Below are 21,331 nucleotides of genomic sequence, written 5' to 3' on the forward strand. Positions count from 1 at the left end.
TGCGTATGAAGGGCATGGGTAGGCCTAGGAAGTTCTAGAGCTGAGTGAGGCCCTGCTTTGCCAGAATGAGCCTGCATGTAGGACCTCCTGTTTTTATGGTATGTTTGGCTCTTGTAAAAATAAAAATCTCCCAGAAGACGAAGAAGGGGAGATAATTGAGTGTCCCTAGCTAGCTTTGTAGGCCTCCCAGTCTGGCTCTATTCATAGCTTTGCTCTCTGGACTCATAATCTAGAAGTTGGTACATTCTTTTCATTTGTGTCTGTCACACAGGACAGTAAAGTTTAGCTCTAATTATATTTAGGGCATCTGGATTCTACTCAGCAATTCTGGCTCTGTTTAGCCCTAAAGTCTGCGGCTTATTCCTAATGTGGAAAATGGAATAATCCCCCAGGCACGAGAAGAAGGTCTCTGGTGTTTGGGCTGCTGTTACTATAGCGAGTAGCAGCCACAGACATCACGGGACTTGTTATACAAGGCAGCATGGTGACAGTGGCTCAGAGGCCCTTGCCAGGGGCCTGAAGGATTTATGGCTTTTTGAATTCCAAATGAGACATAAATATGTTTGCCCCCTCTTAATTTTGGACCCTATACGGAGAAGGTGAGAAAATTCTCCAGCAAATTCTAGAATGCTTAGCTGCTAAAGAACAGTTGAGTTGTAAAGGGCACAGACTCCTTGCTCGGCAGAGACACAGAGTGGTCACTTGTCCCTGTGTGCATTGCCGTGTCCCTTCCTGCCTCGTCTCCCAGTGGGAGCTGTCAGGGCTCCCCGGGGAGCCTTGGGAGGCATTGTGGTGCAATGGAAAAAGCTGTGGGTCCAGATGGCAGCTTGTAAGCTCCAGGACTTTCCACGAGGTCCTTAGACTCTGAAGCTCATGTGCTTTATGATGAAGTACAAGCATAGCGACCCCTTTTGAGGGCAGGTAAGGACAGAAGTATGTGGAATGGCACATGTAGGGACCTGGATGCTAGCGGCCCTTACATTAGAACTGCAGCTTACAGCACCCTGGTTCGGTTCCGAGATCCCAGAGTTCTGTGGGTGTTTCAAGGGGAGGGAGCCCCTCTGTCCTGCACGTTGTTTGGTTTCTTGCGGAGCTGAGGAAAGAACATGCGGTATCAGATCAGAGCAGCTTTCAATCCAGCCGCTGTGAGTTTAAAGCACTGCTTACTAGCCATAAAGCCCAGCCAGTTCACCAAACTGTTACTCTTTGTTTCCTCATGTGTAAAACACACACAAACCAAGCAACCGTCCTCGATCCTGTTTTTATTTCTACATGACTCATCACCATTTAAGGTTATTCATTTATTTGTATTTCTTATGGTCAGTCTCCCACTCCAGCTCCCCTCAAATCCCCAAAACGGCAAATACTTCATGTCCTGTTTGCCACTTTGTATGCCTTGCCTAAAATCATGACTCATACATTGTTACTTATTCTTTTCATCTTTGGCTTCTTTTAGGCCAAAACAATGCAGAATTAAAAAAAAAAAAAAATCTCTCCTCCCGGGGCCATGGCTAAATGCATATCAAGTTGCTGTGGGTTAAGGACTGGGCAGAGACGCGTCGTGTCAGAACAGTTTGATATCCAGCTGCTGTTTCCTGAAGATGTGCACTCGGCCTCTGCGGGTAGTCAGGCCGGTGACATCGGAATACAGGCTGCTGATCCCGGCTCGGGAGAGAGTGTGACTTTCCGTCCTGCTTGCCCTTTACTGGGGCTGGGCAGGACTCAAAAAGCTCTTGGGTTTCAGTTCATCTAGGAAGATATTTAGCAAATTATTTTTAACCATTTGGATTCGGTACAAATCACCCGAGGAATCTGCAGTCTCGGCACAAGTGCAGGACAAGAGTGGGAGGGAGAGGCAGAGCGGCAGGAGGGCACAGGTGTCCTGCAGCTGCCCCGGAGGGACCGGGTCCCTTCCCTGACCCCGGCCCGTGCCCCAGGGCCTCCTCTTTGATGCTTATTTACTTTGTACCCTGGAGGTCACTAAGGTTCCCAGGATCCCCACGGCCATCTGGACACTTGGAATCAGGCACTGGGGTAGTCAGGATGTGTGGACAGGCAGATGTCCGACCTGCGAGTCCCATGTCATACATTAGACCCTCCCTGGGAAGAGCTGGCCTTCATGGTAGGGAACTGTGGTCTAGAGGAAACTGGCCCTGGGAAGAGCAGGTCTCAAGCCCTGGGACCAGTTCCTCTGAGTTCCTATGCAGCCCCGGAAGGGCTGGAGGGCTGAGTAGGTGGTCCCTGCATACCCCAGGGGCTGTGTGCAACGTGCGGCACGTGCATCCCAGGCAGCTGGGAGGGTTGGTTTCATCCACCTCACAGCAGACACCGCCGTTGGCCCAGAACAGCTTTGGAGCCACTGCTCTCCACGGGCCTCGTGGATCCCCACAGCGTCTGCTGACGCTGCACATCAGCCCCGGCCCCCAGGCTCCGCGTGGGTGGGTTGGGGCAGACATGCTGAGGCTGCTCACAGCTGCCCGGTCTTGTTGGGCTTTGCACTGCGGCTCTCTCATCTCTTACTGGGTTTGCTCATTTGCACAATTAAGTCAGGCCGATTGGTCATCAAGCCCTGACTTGTGAGGAGGGGATGGCTCAATGGGAGAAAGTGGTAGGCAAGTCAAGAAACAAGGTGCCTCTGAATATCTGGCTTTAAGAAGAAAGGAAAATAGCCCCAAACCTACCTTTGAATGCGCTGATTTTCTTCCTCCAGTCACAGTCTGTCCCAGCTCTCTCCACGCTCGGTGAGGGGGTGTGGTGGTGTACCTGACCCTGCCACCTGAGCAAGTGTGTCTCCTCCCAGGAGTGTCCATTCCTCCTCTGTCCAGCCCCATCCATGAGGCCTGTGCCTGGTGAGGCTCCTCCTGGGCCCACAGACAGCACATACTTGTGTGTGTCCGTGTCTGTGTGTGCACGCACGATTGCTTCTGTCCTTTCCTTGCAACAAAATTCCATTCCCTGTAAGATGGAGAACTCTTTAGGGCATGAACAGCTGCCACTATGTGTGTCTTGGTTTCTTCTGATGAGAGTTCTGCCCCCCTCAGCAGGGGCAGGGCAGCTTTCCTGTGTTGTGTATTGCTGTGGTGTGCGCTGTGGAACCCCAGAGGCTGGCTAATCTTCACTTCAGGGTAAGACAGGCAACTCACGTGGCTCCAGCCCCTAGCCGTGTCACCCTCCTGCCAGCCCCCTATGCGAGGTCTCTCTGCCTGGCAAGTGCCACCTCAGTCTTCCAAGCTTCCCAGTCCCTGTCCCACTTGTCCTGGAGGATTGTCACTCTGTGTGAGCTCCTTGAAAATGAAGACCTCCTCCTGGCCATCTCTGTACCCGTCTCTTTCTAGCCCGTACAACTGTTCATCACTTCAGAAGAACATCTTTGAATGAATGGATGGATGGTTGTGCATTTCCTTCTGGGCGTGGAGGTGGACAGAGGGGATCAGAGAGGTAATAAATAGAAAGTCTACTTATGTCTCCAGTGACCTCACTGTACAGTTGTCTCAATTATCATCAGCAGATGCTGGTCAGGTGGTGAGAAAGGAGGGGTTCCCCAGTGTCTCAAATATTCCAACTCTTATTTTTACAGAGAATTCAGAAAAGTACTTCCTGGAGTCCTCCTTTTAGACAACTCCTTTAGGATTCATACTTTCCCACCGGCTTGAACCACCAGGGGTACGTGCATGACTATCCCATGGGGTGGTTTGTACCCCTGGTGGTACAAACAGATTAGTCACTTTTATTGATCTTTCTACTAATATAATTAATAAAAAGCCACCTAATGGGTGTTTCAAGCCACCAAGCAGTGAGATATACTCCGGCCCTGTTGCGAATGTGTTAAACTCTACACAATACCACCATTACTGTATCCGTCCAACTCTTCGGGTTAGAAGTTAGACACTAACTCAGACAGACTGAAGCAAACGTGAATTTGTCCACAACGCTGAAAAACTCACGGGTACCCATCACTAGATCCACGTGTGCACAAAATGTCAGTTGTGAATGTTTTGACCTATTCCTATGTTGTTCATTCTTAGGCAGGCTCTCGCCTCCTGGTAGCAAGAAGCAGCTGTGGCCCTGGAACCACATCCGCAAGTGCAGCCACCCCCAGGAAAGAGCCTTGTTCACGGTGGTACCTGCTAAGGTCTTGCTTCATTGGTCCACTATTCCCCAATCACTATGGCTGTGGGGAGCACCTCTTCCTCTCATAGGTCAGATCTGCTATGTCCCACCTCTGGAGTGAGGAGTGACACAGCCCCACTTAAGACACCAGACCCAAGAGTCCGGGAGAAATTGCTAGGTGATTAGAAAACTGCTGTGATTCTCAGAGGGTTGAGCAAGCAGGGCAACAGATGCCCACCATGGTTATATTTCCTTTCCTTTTTTGTCACGGTAGTTCTGTTATTCCCTATACCCAGCTGCTGTGGCAGAGTCCCTGCAAGAGGCTTGCATTGCCCTTTTTCTGTAAATGCCAGCTTTACAGGATCTTTGAAGACAGGCAGCTCGCTGCTTGCTTTGACTGACTTTTGCTGCAGCCTGGGATGGGCTCAGTGGCTGCCGTGATTGTGGCACAGCCCCAGGATGCCACATAGAGGGACATGCACACAGCTGTTTGCTGCAGTGACTTGGTTTTTTGGTGTGTCCGGGAATACTGAAGTTCTCACTGGTTTGCAGCCTGGAATCTTGCTGTGAGTTCTCTCATACTACATAGTTTGTCTGTCTCTTTGTAACTTCCCAGTGACTTCTGATACCCAGTAACTGCTTGCTTCTGCCAGTCAGTGACGTTTTCTGGTATTCAGCCCAAATTGCCACTTTTCACTGTACAGACCATTCAGTGCCAATATATAGAGCTGCTTCTTATATGGGGAGTGGCAATAAAACATGAGAGCAATGGTTTATGTTTTCCTGCTATTTTCTACTGTGTTCATCAGGTTTCTGTTAGTGCAGCAGATACCTGAGATACTCAGTTTAAAAAGGGGGAAGATCTCCCAGGGTTCACAGTTTTGGAGGTGTTAGTCCATGCTCAGAGGGCCCTTGACTTACTGCTCACCCAGAAAGGTCACTGTGATTTATTCAGTGCCTATTTGCTGTTGAGCATGGACAGGTCCCTTTTGCAGATCCTCCCACTACTTCTCCTGGTATACATTTGTGGGGTGGGCAAAGGAAGGCCAGAAGAGGATAATTTATTTACCAAAGATCTAAGAATGGGTATGGAATAGGATTCGGTTCTGAGTCTGCTGGATGTGAGAGGCCATCACCCACCCAAGAATTAGGCTGGACACTTGAGGATGCTGAAGAAGCCTGAGATCTAGTTTCTGACCTAAAGATAAGGGCACAAAGTGAGCTATTGGCAGCAGTGAGGATGGACTTCAATGGGAGCTCTCTAGGCACTGTGCATGGTGGTGTGTAGCTTGCAGTGCTGCTCGAATTCAGAGTTCTCCCTCTGAAATCTGCTACTGTCTGAGCCTGGCTGGGAATGCCTGAGTACATATTAAAGGAAGAGTTGAATTGAAAGGTAACCCTGCTGCTGGGCTCACAGTGGGCTTGGGTTTGGTTTGGTTCTTGCGCTGTGAACTTAGTCCTTTGTGTCTCTCTTCAGACTTCTGTGGATTCCTCAAACCCTAGAGAGCCCTGAATTTCTTTGCATGTGTTCAACCCTCATGCCGCCCGCTTGTTAAGCCTGGGACACTGTTGTGAACCTGTCCCTGCACACCTGAGTGGCATAATAGTGCCTGGATAGTACACTCATCTGGGTGCTGTGTGTGTGCCCCTTTGTCGGGTCAGTCTGGGCAGCCGGGGCTCACTGTGTGTGGGGTCAGCTAAGCGTCACCAAGTGGCCACTGTCTGCGGAGGCGCGTGGCGTGCTTCCCCAGTGTGTGCAGCGTGCCTGGTGTACTTTACACCTGCGATCCTGTGGTCAACACAGACAGGCCTGGTCTCTGCATTCATGGGGCTGGCATTCCAGTTCTGTAAACAAATGAAAAAGACACTTTGCGCCAGTAATGAGCCCAGTGGTGACAAGAAAAGAGGGTGCTGGGATAGAAGGGACTGGTGTGGTGAGAGAAGGAGGCGTGGAGTGCAGAGGTGGGAGTTAACCCCATGGTCGGTGAGGGCCCATATGGAAGTGCTTCTGACCACAGAGGGGAGGAGCTGCAATGTCCAGTGCGGCGGAGGGGGCCGGGCCAGCAGAGCGAGTTGGGACGGTGCAGGAAGTGAGATTTGGGCCGGGGAGCAAGAGACAGACAGCATGTGACGTGCTCCGGAGACTTGAGAACCCGCGTGTGCTGTGTTTTAAGCAGGAGAGTGACAGGGAGTGACGACACTCTGTGGGGAAGGGGTCAGGGTGTGGAGGGATTGAAACAAGGATGCTGGGGCTGAGTAGTGAGCAGGGTGGGCTGTGTCATCACTGACATTGTCAGAGGCCTGGTTGAGGAACTTGGGTTTTCTCCTAAAGTGAGTGACGGTGACCGTGATCGTTCCCAGCTGCTGAGCTCTCACTGTGCCCAGCATAGAGCTTTAGGTGCATTGTCTTCTCGAGTCCTCAAACGTTCCTGTCCACAAGCCCTTCATCTGGGTTTATTGTTAGGGCTCTTGCTGCAGAGGAAGAAGTGAGGTCCTCGGAAGTGAGGAGTGGGCACAGAGATCGCTTGCCTGGCAGGCAGCCAGCCCCTGGGACATCCTTCTGGAGGCTTTGGGGGTTGGTGGTGATCTTGAGGGGCAAAGGAGCAGACCAGGTACCCCTCTGGGGAAGACCCTGCGGAGTGACATGGGCAGGGCAGATGTGGCTGCAGCCCCCATGGTCTGCAAGGGCAGGAGCAGCTTCTCAAATGAGAGTTTGCCCGTACTCTTCGTGGAAATCCACTGTCCGAAATGGAGTTGCTCCTGGCAGACTCCACTCAAATGTCATTCAGGAGCATGGGGAGGAAGGGGAGACGCCCAGGTCCGAGACACCTGGTGCAGGGACCACCTTAAAGACCAAGGCAGGAAACAGCCTGCCCTCTCTTTAGGACTGTTTTTACTTAGCAGTGGATGATGACACCCCCAGCTATGGCCTCAAGACTAATAGCTGATTGGGGAGGGGGCAGGGTGAGGAGCTGGGGATGGAACCCAGGGCCTGGCACCAGATGGGCCACACCCCCGCCTTGACTAATACCTTTGCCCAGTAACCATCGCTGCTTGCCAGTTCTGTAAACAAATGAAAAAGAGCACCCAGAGCACCCTAAGTGCCAATGTACTTTCTTTCCTAATAATTTGCATGGATTTCTCTCTCCTAACAAAACACCCAAGCTTTCTTCTGTTCTGTGGAGGTACCAGAGGCCACCCTGGCCCGTGCATGGGTGTCTTGGACTGTAGTCCCAAGTAAAAGTTCATTTGTTGGAGAGTCACCTCTGTATTTTTGTTTGAGGTTGACAACTTAGAATGTCAGAAAAATGTCCTGGTGTCAGAATTGATTTCCTTCCCCTTCTGCCAGGTCAGTCTTAAGCTGACGTGGTGTCTGAAGATCTGTCTCGGCTGTCTGTGTCCTGCAGCCCAGCTAGGCAGAGGATGAGTCCCCTAACCTCATTCTGTCTGTGTCTGTCTGTGTGTCTCACACACATGCCCAGCCCAAGACCAGGGTGTTCTGGTGTCTCAAGAGAACCAGGACAGTTTGTTCTGTCTGTTTGCCCTGGGACAAAAAGTGAACCTCTGGAGTGATGGTTTCCCCAGGTGCTCAGGGCCCTGGCACAGGCATCACCCCAGGGACCAAGGGGAAATAGGGGTGATGTTTCTTTGGGTGCTGGAACCCCACTGGAAAGGTGAGTCACACCCTGCTCCTTGGACACTCCAAGGCATAGGGAATGCTGGAGCCCACACGGGTCTCACCTGTGGGAACATATTGAGTGCTTCTGCTTTCCTCTTCCTCTTTCCTTGAGAGGAATTGCTGTTGCTGCTAATTTTCTGCCAGCATTCACGCAACACAGTCTGAAGGCCCCATGTTTGCCCTGGCCAGGCTGAGATGAGGGTGCAGAACCCCAGTGACTGCGGTTCAAGACCTGCCGTCTCATTGTGTTCACAAACACTGAGCTGTAGCCCAACCAGTCGCTGCCAGTGGGCCCGAGTTTTATATGGAGAGGTTTCTGTTTTCCACTTAGACGAGAACTCCTGTTTGCTAGAGCTGAGATCATCACAGCCATTTCAGTGAAGACTTTGGGTCCGAATATAATTACACTTCCCAGAGATACAGTCCTGGCCTGGCCAAGTGAGGCTGGAAAATGAATAGGACCCCTAGAAGAACACGGTCACTGCTACAAGGTAGATGTAACCATAACTCACTTTGTTTTCAATGACATTATACAAATCAAATCAAATCCTACTCCCATCTAGTTTATTTTAGCCAAGTGTTCTTGTTCAAAATGAAAATCAGATGGTTCTCTTCTTTTTCATTTTTTTTTCCAAAGCAAATGGCTACAAACACTTTACTTAATATAATTTACTGGAGCTTTTTCCTAAAAGAACATTTATGTTGCTTTCTTTTATGCATGCAGTAACTTTTGATCAAAACATGACTCCACTCCCTTATTTAATGTTGAGCATCTGGATTAAAGGCCTCTTTGAATCTTAACTACAGATTATGGCTCTCTTCCCCTTTAAGCAAACCGCCATAAAACCCTGGCGCCTGTCCAGGTTTCTTCATTAAAGCTCTCTTTATTACAGTGTTTTGGATGGCAGTCATTAAATGATTGTTATGCACAATGGACACTTGATTATAATTATTTAGCTGGCAATCAGTTACTTCGGCAGTTCGGCGGGATAATTAAAAGGGAGCGTGTCTGTACCTGCCAGCGTTTCTGAGGTCTGCAGCCCTGCGTGAAGGGGGAGAGGCTGGATGTAAGCATGTGCGCAGAAGACTTGGGTGCCTGCTGAGTAGGAGCTTTTCTTTCATTCCTCTCCAGTCTGCTGCTTGGCCTGACTCCTCCTGTAAGGTTGATGAGCAACAGTGATGAAATGAGATGTGGAGAAGAATTTCTGTACTGTAAACTCCTGAATCAATACATGCATTCAGTACTGAATGTAAGTTTCTCCATGTGTTAAGAAGTGCCAAATAGATAGCGGTGTGTTCGTATAATTCTGCTTAAAAAGCTAAAACAAAAAAACACAAGTATAAAGAGGGTTGGTTTTTTTTTTTCCCTAGAATTTATCAATTTCAGCATTTGTTTTGTTGTTGTTGTTGTTTTGAGGTTTTTTTCCAGTGTTTATTTCCTGACATATAAATTGATGTGAAAGTTCACGAGCAAAAAGCATGAGAGATCGGTGGCATTCATTAGCCCACGGCCGGAGAGCTATTGGTCACTAGAGAAGACAGCAATACTGTAATTGTCACCTTAAGATGGGGTCCTACTTTGAGAACTATTTCAGCTGTGAAAAACTTTAACCAATATGAACAAAGAGGGAACTTCTTGGTTTAAGTAGCTGTAATGTTATTGGAGTTGCTCTCAGGATTAAGACCTGCCGTGACCAGAGCTCAGGGTCAGGAACTGGGATCCAGCACTGCCCAGACTCACCCTCTGTCCCTCAGCTGAGCTTACCTGTCTCTGATTACATTCTGAGATGAAGCTCCCAGCCTTTCCCCTGTGGCAGGAAACATGGCCTTACCCCTCCTCTGGAAACTCCCATGGAAAACATCTGTCTTCTACCTTTCATAAGTCAGTGTCAGGAAAGGCCGCTGATTGGCCCTCCTGGGCCATATACCCGCCCCTGGGCTGTTTTCTGTGGCCAAGGAAATGGCACAGTGTGATTGGCCAAGCCAGAGTCACATATTACTCTGTGGGTGGAGTGAGGAAGATGGAGTCCTGGCATGACAGTCCTGTTAGACACTGATTTGCCCACATAGGTGGTATTCCAAGGACGAAGGAAAGCGCGTGATTTTTTATATTAGCACACATTTGCAGTACATAGTGCTTACATTCCTTGTGGGGAGTTGGCACAGGTATATAACACATCTTAATTTGTTTTTCATCCCCATTCTTTTCCCTTCCTCCCTTCTCCCTCCATCTCTTGGTGCCCTTCCTTATTACAAAAGATCAATCTCCCGGCTTCCTATTAGCTTTCATTTTGCTTTTTATTTATTTTTTGTGTTTCTCATATAAGAGAATCCATGCAAGCTTGTTTATTTCACTTAACATTACGGTCTCAAGGTGCATCCATTTTCCTACAAGTGACTCAAATTTATCTATTTTTATGGCAGAGTACTACTCCATTATGTGTAAATACCACCTTGTCTATTCATCTGTTGACAGACATACAGGCTGCTTCCAAGATTTAGCTATTATGAGTTATGCCACTGTCAACACAGGTATGCATGGATCACTGTAGTGTGATGTCTTTAACTCTTTTGAGACGACACCTAGAGGAATACCTGGATCAAGTAGAATTTCTGGTTTCAGTTTTTTTAAGGACTCTCCATACTGATTTCCATAATGGTTGTGCTAGTTTACATTCCCACCAACAATATAGAAGGGTTTCTTTTTCCCCCACAGCCTCTGCACCATTTGTTATTATTTGATTTCTTGATGATGACCATCCTTTCTAGGGTAAGGTGAAATCTCAGTGTTGTTTTAATTTGCATTTTTCTAATGGCCAGTGATGTTGAACATTTCTTCATGTGTTTATTGGCCATCTGTACTTCTGACAGTTGTCTGTTCATTTTGCTTGGCCATTCTTTGATTGGGTGTTTTATTTGGGGGGGGAAATCTAATTTTTTTGAATTTTTTCATTCGAGATGTTAGTTCTCTGTCTGAGGAGTTGTGGCAAAAATTTTTTCCCCATTCTGTGTCTTCTCTTCACTCCGCGGGTTGTTTCTTTTGCTATGCAGAAGATTTTTAGTTTAGTATGATCCCATCTGTTGATTCTCGCAACTGTTTCCTGTTGCAGCTGGGGTTCTCTCAGAAAGTCCTTGCCTATCCTTCTGACTTCAATAGTTTTTACCTACTTTATCTTCCAACAGATTGTTTCTGTTTTAACATTTAAATCTTTGACCCATTTTGGTTTTAGTTTCATGCATAGTAAGAGATATGGGACTAGATTCAGTCTTCTGCATGTGGATAGCTAGTTTTCCCAGCACCCTTTGCTAAAGAGTCTACCTTTCTGCCAGTATACGTTTTTCATCCCTTTTCAACAAATAGTTGAATGTACTTGGGGTTGTTTCTGCATCCCCTAATCTGGCCCACTGAGCCTTATGTCTGTTTTTGTGCCAATACCATGCCGTTTTTAATCACTTACCTTTGTAATCCAACTTCTAGTCTGGGGTTGTGATACCTCCCATTTTTCTCTTATTGCCCAGGATTGTTTTTGCTGTTCTGAGTCTCCTCTGGTTCTATATGAATTTAGGATTATTTTCTCCATTTTTGTGAAGAATGCTGTTGGTATTTTTATTGGGAGTATATTAAATCTCTATATCAGTTTTGGAAGTATGGCCATTTTGACTATTTTGGGTCTGCCTATCCAGGAACAGGGAATAACTTTCCATTAGCACGTGATTATTTTTTAAATGAGTTTGAAAATCTAGCTGGACATGGTGGCATATACCTGTAATCTCAGCACTCTGGAAGGCTGAAGCAGGAGGGTCACTATGATTTGAGGCCAGTCTGGGCTACACAGTGAGTTCTAGGCTATTTTGAACTACATAGCCACACCCTGTCTCAGACAAGCAAAAGTCCTCAATGTTTTCCAAAGTAAATCTGTGTCTTTCATTTAGAAACATTCCATCTTATAAGACTAAGGTATAGAAGTGTCTACCTAATTTTCAGATGATCCCCTTGTCTTACCTGTGCACGCTCTTAAACCCTTTTGTAATGTGGCTAAGGGCAGGCCCCGAAGGGATGAGATGCCTCCTCCATGAGGATGGCACAGCCCCACAACCTATGTGGCCAACGAAGGGTGCAGACTCTGGGGCTCCAGGGAGCAGTTTCCAGACAGCACTTCTAGGAATTTGCCTACTTTTAGCAATTTGATAATAAAATCCTCTGCTCTTCCCTGAGCTTGCTTCTGTATTTGATCTGTGAGTGCAAAGGCAAAGGTCTGAAAGACAGCAGACTTAAAATAGCAAAAAGCCTAAAAGATAAAGGAAAGCAATTGAAAATTTCAGCGAAAAGACTGCTGACTCCCAGGCTCCCGTAGATGTTGTGTGTGATGGTCTAATCAGTCTTATTGTGGCGAAGTTCCGAACTGTCCTGTTTATGAAGCAAATAAGGAAGAAAATTGAAATGCCCAGGCTTGAATTAAGAAAAAGTAATTCCCAGTTTCTCATTTATCTTTTTCATGTACATTTACTGTTCAATAAATATTTAACATGTACAGCTGAGATATTTAAGCTCCAGTAACTTAAATGACTAACAGAGTCCTACCTGAAAATGGGCAGAAATCAGCTTCTGTATGTGTGTGTGTGTCTGTGTGTAGGCGCACACGCATGCTCTTTTTCGGTTTGTGGACCTTGGCGCCTGCTCGAGGAGTTTCTTGGGAACCTAATCTTCTCAATGGCAAGCTCCAGCCTGGCCTCTGCCAGCAGTTTAGTTCATGCAGACCCTGTGCCAGTTTTCTTTTCACATATGTGAAATAACAGTTTGGCAAACAGCACACAAAACACCAACTCCGCACGGAAGACTGGCACTTTTCAGAAAGGGAAATGGACAGGTTCAGAGCTATTTTTTTTTCTTTAGCTGAACCGAATTAAATTAAATTAAACGTTGCAAGAGATGGCTGTGTTTGTGTGAATCTCAAGAAGTCAAAGGCCGTGGCAGTAAAGCTCCATTTTACAGAGTTGTTCTTGGAATGGCCGCACACTGTGTGACAGCACAGAGCTTAGAGCCCGGAGCGTGGTGCCAGCACAAAATCCAAACATCACAGAGTTACTCCCAAGCCAGATGGTTATCAGTCCCCTCTTAGAGCATGGCATCCATGCGCCAGAGCCAGCTCGGAGTCACCTTCCCTGCCCTGATTCCAAGGACGAGGCCCAGAGTAAGGCATGTCCTCACAAAGGAGAGAAGCCGAGCCAAAATTATAACACAAACCCCAAACCAACAACAGCAGCATAGCTTTAGCAAAGGGTGGCCAGGGGAGCTGGCCAGTGGCCCTGTTGGTCACTTCTACGTGTTTGTGTCTCTGTCAGCCTCCAAAATCTTGGCTCCTCCTCCCCCTCCCAAAGTTGCTCACATCCCCCCTGTCCATTTGGGCTTCTGCGTCCTCACCAGGTGATAAAACCCTAGACTGAGAGGGCCACTTGTCCAGGCACCCTGAGCTCAGTCCAGAGCCTTGTCCTGTTCTCTGGGTCTCTGGTGTCTCCTGAAGCCCCCAGGGAAGCTTTTGCCTCTTCTCTGGACTGGAAATGTCACAGAAGACCCATGAAATCTCTGCTCACCAGGACTTGCAACCCAGGCTACTCAGTGAATTTCCACAGCATGGTCACTGCCAAGTCACACAGATCTGTCAAGGAGCGGAGGCCAGGGCTGTCCACAGCGACAGCTCCACAAGCGGCCTGAAGTCCCAGCCAGCTAGGCCTCTCCTTCCCAGTGTAGGCATAACTACCACCTGCTCACACAGCTGAGTGCAAGAAGTCTTGCATATGATCGAGTTGGTGCTGGAAGTGTAAACAAGTCATAAATTACTTCTGGGTCTTCAGTTATAGAAAAAGCACACTCCCTGTAATCTGGCTTATTTGTGTAACAGAATGGTTAATCTTTTATGACTGTAAATTTCAGTGTTCCACACCAAGCACTTCCTGAGCTTATATTTTGAACCAAGTACTGTGGCAGCAGAGAGGCAGAGCTGACTGGGGCGGAGCCTCAGTCAAGGAAGATAAACAAGTTTTGGAAGTGGATGGCGTGATGTTTGCACAACGGTGTGACTGTGCTCAGTGCCACCTGGGCACTTACGATGGTTAAAATAGCAGGTTTTCTTGGGTATCATTTACCACCATGAAAAAGAGGGTTCTTCCTCACAGTGGCTCTGGGAGGCTGAGGTGGGCGGGTTGCGAGTTTGAGGCCAGTGTAGGCACCAGCAAGACTGTGTCTCCAAAAAAACAAAAAGGGAAAAGAAAATATTAGGGCTCTTGAGCTTTTTTAAAGTTGAAAGTATTTGATGTAAGTTATAGGTTCCGTGTATGGCCCACAGCAGAGTTTAAGCATATGTGACTTACAGTGGGACCTGGCCTTCCAGGCTTTTTACATTTACAAAGCAGGTTGTTAGCTTAAATTTCTCATCTTGTCACCGACAGGGTCCAAGGACAAAAAGATATGAGGACATCAGCTCACCCCACCCACAAGGTGGCTTGTAGGTTTGTTGACTTCCGTGACAGGAAAAGAATCTTCAGGACCTGTCAGTGAGAGGCAGAAAGAGGTTTATTAAGCAGAATTTTGAAAAGTACACACAGAATAGCAAGACAGATTATGCTTCGGGGCTGGGGGTTTTCTGTGGTCTTGGGCGTGTCCTCAAGATGAGCGATGAGGGCTGTGCCTTCCCACTGTCCGTTGGGCCACCCGTGTGGTGAGCGAGGTTGGGATGCAGCATTGCAGTGTCTGAGGTTCAGAGCCACGCTGTACTTCCTTGAGGATGGAGTTCTGCGGGAGTGCCATTGACAGGAGAGAAGCACAGGCCCACGCTGGTCTGGTGATGTGCACGTGTAATCTGAGCACTTGGGAGGCTGAGGCAGGAGGATCACCATGAGCTCAAGGGCAGTCTGGGCTACATAGTGAGTTCAAGGCCAGTCTGAATTATATAGCAAGACCCTGGCTCAAAAAACATGAATGAATGAATGAATGAATGAATGAATGAATGAATGAATGCATAGGCCCAGAGCTTGATTTCTAGGTTTATTATGTCTCTGAGACGCTTGGAATTTTCTTGGAGTGAGTTTTCTAGACGAGAAAAAGCATTGTAACTGAGGAATCTTTGTGTCCCGCAGCTAGTTTTTCTTAAAAGTACAATTTCAGCCTTAGAGTGTTCCTAGTCTCCTGTTTAGCTGCCTATACTTTGTGTACCCTGTCTCATTATCATCAGAGTATTATCAGGGTTTTCTTTAAGCAGCCAGTGATTGGCCTTTGCAGCGGAAATGAGGGCAGGCTGTCCCCTCCTGAGTGACGTCAGGTCTCCTGAACGGGGCCGCATTGCACTGTTGGCCCCTAGTACTAGGGCTGGGGGGTGCACCCCTCATCTCTGGGGGTGGGAGGAGGGCCTGCCCTGCTGGGTTGTGCTGGGACCTTGGAGGTGGGCCGCAGGTGCTGTCCCTGGAGCCTGGAGCCTTGGGAGATGGGCAGAGGAGTGTGAGGAAACACAACAGCCTGCGCCCTTCCTCCTGCAAGTGCGCTCCTCTCTGGCTCCATGTGCTGCCCGCCTTGGAGCTGGGCCCCAGTACAGGATGCGCTGATCCTGCAGCAGGAGCAGCCTGGTGCCCCCAGCAGCGATGGGGACGTGGCTGGCTCAGTGTCCCGGGTGCTAGGTCTCAAAGCCTCACTCTCTTGGACCTGCCGCCTTCGCCTGGGCATAGAGTCTCCCACTCGTTTCCTCTGACCACTTGTCCCTCAACCTGGGGCCAGCAGTGGAGAAAGCCCGTCATCCACACAGACCTGTGTCTTTAGTGCAGTGTGTGGTTGTCGCCTTCTACCCTGCTCCTCCCACTGCCAGGGGACCCTCTGGCCTGGCACCAGGCATCGCCGAGGCCTAGACCTTGGTGTGTGGAAGGCTGGGTGACTGGTGATGGGACTGACCTGCCTGCCCTGCAGACCCTCACAGTGGCCTGAGCCGCGGGGCTCGCTGGTGCTTTCAGTCCTGCTGTGGAGCCTCTTGAGGAGCACAGCACTTAGGTGCAGTTGATGCCGAAACCCTTAGTGCACAGCCTGCTGAGTTGTTTCCACAGCTATACGCAGCACCCAGAGCAAGGGAAAGAGCATTCCTCTTCCTCCAGAACTTCCTCATCCTCCTTCCAGGCAGCACCCCGTCAGCTAGTCAGACCTTAGATGAGCTGTATCTGCCTACACTCACCCCTCAGTCCCACCTGTCTTAGGTAAGAGTGTTTAAAAATGTGAAATTAGTGATAGGAATGTAGTTGCCTCAGTAGTAGAGCCCTTGCCTAGCATGCATGTGGGCCTGGGTCCCATCCTCAGCCCTGAGGGGAAGAAAAGGTTGGTGGCTATGGTGACAGAAAGCCACGGTGGCAATTTTAGAAGTGCTGTTCCTGCCCTCCCCTGCATCCCCGCCACCCACTCCTGTCTCCCAAAGCCAGCTGGGGAGGAGGGAGGGAGATGTCCTAACCCGTCTGCTCTGAATCTGGAACAGGGAGAAGCACACGCCAGGCACCGTGGTCCTGTGTTCAGGGCACCCAGCCTCTCAGTTCTTTGCTTCCTAAGGTGAACAAGAACGCGGTGCGTAGAGACGTCACAAGTGCACACAGATCCTGTTCTCCTCCCTCAAGGTTGAGCGTCCTTTCCCCTGATTGCTTTGCGTTCCCTCAGGGTGGGGGCTCCATCTGGAGAGTTGCCCCCACTGTGTCCCTTCTGCACGTTCTGAGCTGTCATAGGCGATGGCGGGATGGAGGGAGGGACACAGAAGCCCCATTCTGCCTGTACTGCCTTACTCTGATCCTTGTATTTAGAAGTGGAGCTTAATCTGTTTACCCTACAGTAAAGATATCTACAAGGAGCTGTCATTATATTGACATTGGAGCCTAACAGGAAATCAGAGGACTCACAGATGTCATCTGCCTAATGCGGTGGGTTTCCTCCCTGCTGGCCCTGCAGCCAATCAAGAGAGGCTCACAGTGGGCTCGAAAGAACCCACTAATGAGGTGGTGTTTGCTCCCTGGGCTCTGCCAGCAACAGTGTGTTCCCAGAGTTCTGAGGGGCAGAGCGGGGAGTGAAGGAGAGGAGCAGGAGGAGGGGGTGTGAATGAACAAGCAAGAAAGAATGGGACAGGTTCTGTCATGACTGGGAAGGTAGGATTGTACTGTCCTTTGGTATTCGGTAGGACTTGGTGTAAGAAAAAGCATTTATTCCATGCACAGTATGGCACAGAGCACAGCTCGTGGCCTGAAGGAAAGGGAAGGAGATACTGCAGAAGGGTGGAGTCTTCAAAACTGTCTTTTCTGCATTTTTATTCATGGTTTAGATTAGGACAAAACTGGCTCACCTAGCAAATTTGGGAGTGATGCCCAGCAGGAAAGAGAACTAAACTCAGGAGCCAAAGAGACTGTCGAGAGTCTCCTGATAGCACGGCAGGCACAGTGTGGTGCAGCTCTTAGGCCTCCGGCCTTGGCCTGACTGCATTCACAGTCCGCAAGAGGAGGCCGAGACACCAGCAAGGCCCGGGCGCAGAAGGTGGGGCGCAAAGAGCTGCAGCACTGAAATGAAGGCCGGGACCCACGCGGCAAGCTCGCCTGCCACCCCCACGCTTAGAGATGCTGAGGGACGTGGACAGCTGGCCTTGAGGCCTCATTGTGCAGAGCCTTGTCGACTAGAAGCTGGGTAGTCGGGTGGAAGAAGAGCAACCCAAAGGGCGCAGGCTCAGTCCTGCTGGGCCGTCGATGCCCTGGCTCCATCCCCAGCACTGCAAAACAAGAGGTGTGGAGGTTGGTTCCTCCCGTGGAGGGAAGGCTGTTGGAGGAGGACGTTATCGCTCTTCCGCTAAGAAAACACTTGCAGAGAAAGGGCTTGGCGTTGGTGAGGCCAAGTTAAACAGGATGCAGCCCTGGCTCCAAGCGCTCACCACGGCGCCCTCCTCACGCCGGGGTTTCGGTCACTTCCTATCCCTGAATAGGTTCCTGACCTGCAGAGTTGTGGGAGGTGGAGTATGTTTGCACAAGCTCATTGAGGGAAGTAACCCTGAAGGTTCCCAAGGATAAGAGAAGGCTTCCCACCCTCTCTCCCTTCCCCTCCCCAGAAGGCAACCACAGCCCACCTGTCACATGGGACCGTGCTGGAGGCTGCCTGGGGCCATGCGCTGGTGGTCCTGTGGGGCTGCTAAGGTCGCGGCTTTGGGACTGTCCAGTGCCAAGGCATTCAGGGCTGTCAGGCACACATTAGCGGGGAACATGGCTCCGTCACACAGCGCTTGCCTAGCACATGCAAGGCCTTGAGTTCCATCCCCAGCACCACAAATAAATAATTCCGGAGAATGCCCATGTGACTCTTTACCAAGCCCGAGCATTTCCTAATCCTGTCTCTGTCAGGAGCTCTAACCCAAACGCTGTCTCCTCTGATTCAAACCCCATTTGAGGGAAGAATCTTGAGTTCTTTCTAAGCTAATTCTTGGGGCTGAATTTTGTCACACATTCTGGGCTGGAAAAGAGAAGTAAAGCTGTTTGTATCTGGCTTCATAATAAAGTGGGCAGCAATTCGTAGGTGTTTCCTGACGTCATCTCTCATGTCATCCCTGATGAAACTTCTACTGTGTTTCTTAATTCTGTGTTCATAATTCTTTTCATTTCTAAATAAGTAAACCTGATTTTCCCTGGCTTCCCCTCTTTACCCCCTTGCCCTTATTCTGTCTTAATGCAGGCTGCACAGAGCTTGTTTGTGTGAGATATGAAGCAGATCATTTGGTTGTTTGCATTGTAGGTGTAGAGGTTGCTGCAAGTCTGGACAACCTTGGCTGCTGATGGTTCTCCGTACCCCTATTATATGCATTCACCGCTGTTAGAGGAGCAATGATCAACAGGATCCCAGATTATAATCATTAATAGTTATATCAGCAGAGCCCTTTGCTGATATAAATGAAAATCCTGGCATGCGCTGTGAAAACCGCAGCTTTGGCTGGCCTACCAGTACACAAAAAATTGCGACCTGATTCATCAGGCGGATGCGAGCCCACACTGGAGACTGCATGTTTCCCTGCATCTCAGGCTGCAGAGCCCTCAGTTTAGAGTAAAGATGCTGAGGCCTGGACCAGCTAGTTTTTGGTGGGATTCAACTCTGGATCTCCTGACTTCTCCCCCCTATATTTTTCTTAGTCTACACCACCCCAGCTTTTAATACCTTCCGAAACCAAGGCCATGGTCCCAAAGCAGAACTTCCACAAATGTGAGTTCAGTGTGCTGCTAGAGAAAGCCAGAAAGCAGCAGTTCTGCTGGCACGATGAAGGGGTGCCACCCTCTTTGTGGGGAGCCAGTGCTGTGGCTACGGTGTGGCCTGGCACCCAGTGGCTAACACTGCTGTGGAGGAGGGGTGGACGCTTCCCTGTGTCAGCACAGCTGTCTGCACTTCGGGTGAATCCATCCACCGTCTCTGGCTGCTCATCCCCCCAACCCCTCAGCTCCTCTCCAAGATTAATCTTCTGCAACACTGGTTGGTGCCAGGTCGTCCCTGTGACCAGACACCTCCCCACTACCTCCAGATTAAAGATCCAGCCCCTCCATTGGTCCCCAAGGGCCACAAACTCCAGAAGGTCTGCAGCATAACATACTTTTCAATGATTCAGGAAAAAAAAAAAAGTAAAGGTGTTGTTTTAAGAAAAGGAAATGTAACACAGTGCCGCTGATTCGTATAGTGTCCTCATTCAGGTTTTCTCCCAGTGTGAAATTTTTCAAATGATAAGCAAAAAATATTACCACAAAAAAACAGGACACGGAGTGTGTCCATATGCTTGTATAAGTTGTGTGCGCGCAAGCCCTCGTGTGGTCCTACTGGGTGAACTGACTGGAGACAAGGCGTGGCACAGGATGACTGCGGCTGCCAGGGAACTGGTTGGCTGGGGGTCAGGGATGGGAGGGAAGCAGATTTTGAGTCTTGTCTATGTGCTCATGTTTTCATATATAAAATGTGTAGTTGGTTCTTAGCCGGGCTTGGTGGCACACACTTGTAATCCCAGCCCTCGGGGGTTGAGGCAGGAGGATCCCCATAAGTGTGAGACCAGCCGGGGGTTACATAGTGAGTTCAAGTCCAGCCTGAACTACTCAGTGAGACCCTGTCTCAAAGAGACAAAAAAAAAATTCTCTGTCCTTGCTCAGTTTCACTGTCCTGCTGCACTAGCGTAAGTGCAGTAGTGCTTGACCCAGGGACCACTTAGAAAGCCTTCTCCCAGGGCCTGCATCTCACTGGCTGCTGGGCCGCCCCACATGTTCCCTGTACCCGGCACCCCACCCCACAGCCAAGAGCCCTTTGGCCCTGGCTCTGCGGATGGTCTGTGCGGGCGTTTTTACAGCTGGATGAAGGAGGTGGGCACATGGGATGGACTTGGGGAGAAAAAGGTATGGGCTTCCTGTTTTCACTGTGACTCAGACCCGTGGGAGACCATTTCTGTGGAATACTTTTAATAAATAACTTGTCTACTCTGACTGCGGAGTCCTGGTTTTGGGACTGGAATTTGGGGTGCCAGAACCAGTGGTCCCTCGGGTATAGCTCCGGACTAGGGAGTTTTAGGGGGAAAGGACTCACCTGAGGATCTAGACCTCACACCGACAGATGAAGACACGGAGGCCAGGCGAGTCACACAGCCAGTTGCCACATGTCCCGTGGGCCGTGGAGCAGTAGGGAATTCAGGGCTTCTTGACAGCCCAGGGGCAAGCTCAAAGCTGGTCTGCTTGCTGATTCACAGCAGGAAAGGGTACATGCAGGCGAGAGCAGGTAGCCGGATGAAGAAGGAGCTCAGAGCCACTGGAAGCCATGTTCACCTGTGCAAGGCCTGACCCAGAAGCCAGGCCACCTCCCGCCAGAGGAGGCTGGTGAGCTCCTGGGGCCTACTGTTGTCCTCTGCCCTCAGGGCATTAAAACATCAAATAGTGAAACCTGACACACAGCTTTGTCCTGACTTCTAACTTCACTGTGAAATACTTCAGACATACAACAGGACTTAGTCCAGCGAAAACCGCATATATCACTCAAGCAAGGACACAGTGAGGTATTCAGAAAGCCCCAGAGAGCCCCCAAGACACGCCCACCCCCACACTTTGGTGCCTAGCATTAGCTGCGTGGGTTGTGCTGCCCTTACTGCCTGTGTGTTGTCTCCCTGGACCATCTACTGTCTTCTTCCCACGTTCTGAAGCTGCACAGTAGAGCTCAAGCTGCATGAATCCACCCTAACTTCCTTTTTTCCACTCAAGGATAGTTTTTAGACTTACACTTCAACTGATCCATAAAAACATAAAAGCAGTACAGATGCATGAGGTACCATGTAATATTTCATTTTGTGAATGTTACATTGTGTATGAATCAGATAAAGCATTTATCTCTGCATATTTATCATTTGTATATGGTGAAGAAGACTTTCAACTCCTTCCTTGTAGCTTTTTGAAACATACAGTGTATTCTTCTTGTCTCCAGTTGCCCTGCCATGCGCCAGAACCCCGAGCCTCTCACCCCTCTGTAACTGTAACTGAGTCCCC

The 21,331-nt window shown here is 49.4% G+C and overlaps 1 protein-coding gene and 1 long non-coding RNA gene across 2 annotated transcripts in view; one reads left to right on the forward strand and one right to left on the reverse strand.

Annotated features, from left to right (window-relative positions):
• Positions 1-21,331, forward strand: part of Atg7 (autophagy related 7) — a 224,059-nt gene that overhangs the window by 168,309 nt on the left and 34,419 nt on the right. The window lies entirely within an intron of this gene.
• On the reverse strand, positions 8,728-9,640 carry LOC106148807. Its single transcript, XR_001234498.1, has 2 exons — positions 9,555-9,640; positions 8,728-8,944 (listed from the first exon to the last, which is right to left on the reverse strand). It is a non-coding gene; the product is annotated as an uncharacterized LOC106148807 (long non-coding RNA).

Source organism: Chinchilla lanigera, unplaced genomic scaffold, assembly GCF_000276665.1.
Source record: "Chinchilla lanigera isolate Chin_1 unplaced genomic scaffold, ChiLan1.0 scaffold00028, whole genome shotgun sequence".
Taxonomy (NCBI): domain Eukaryota; kingdom Metazoa; phylum Chordata; class Mammalia; order Rodentia; family Chinchillidae; genus Chinchilla; species Chinchilla lanigera.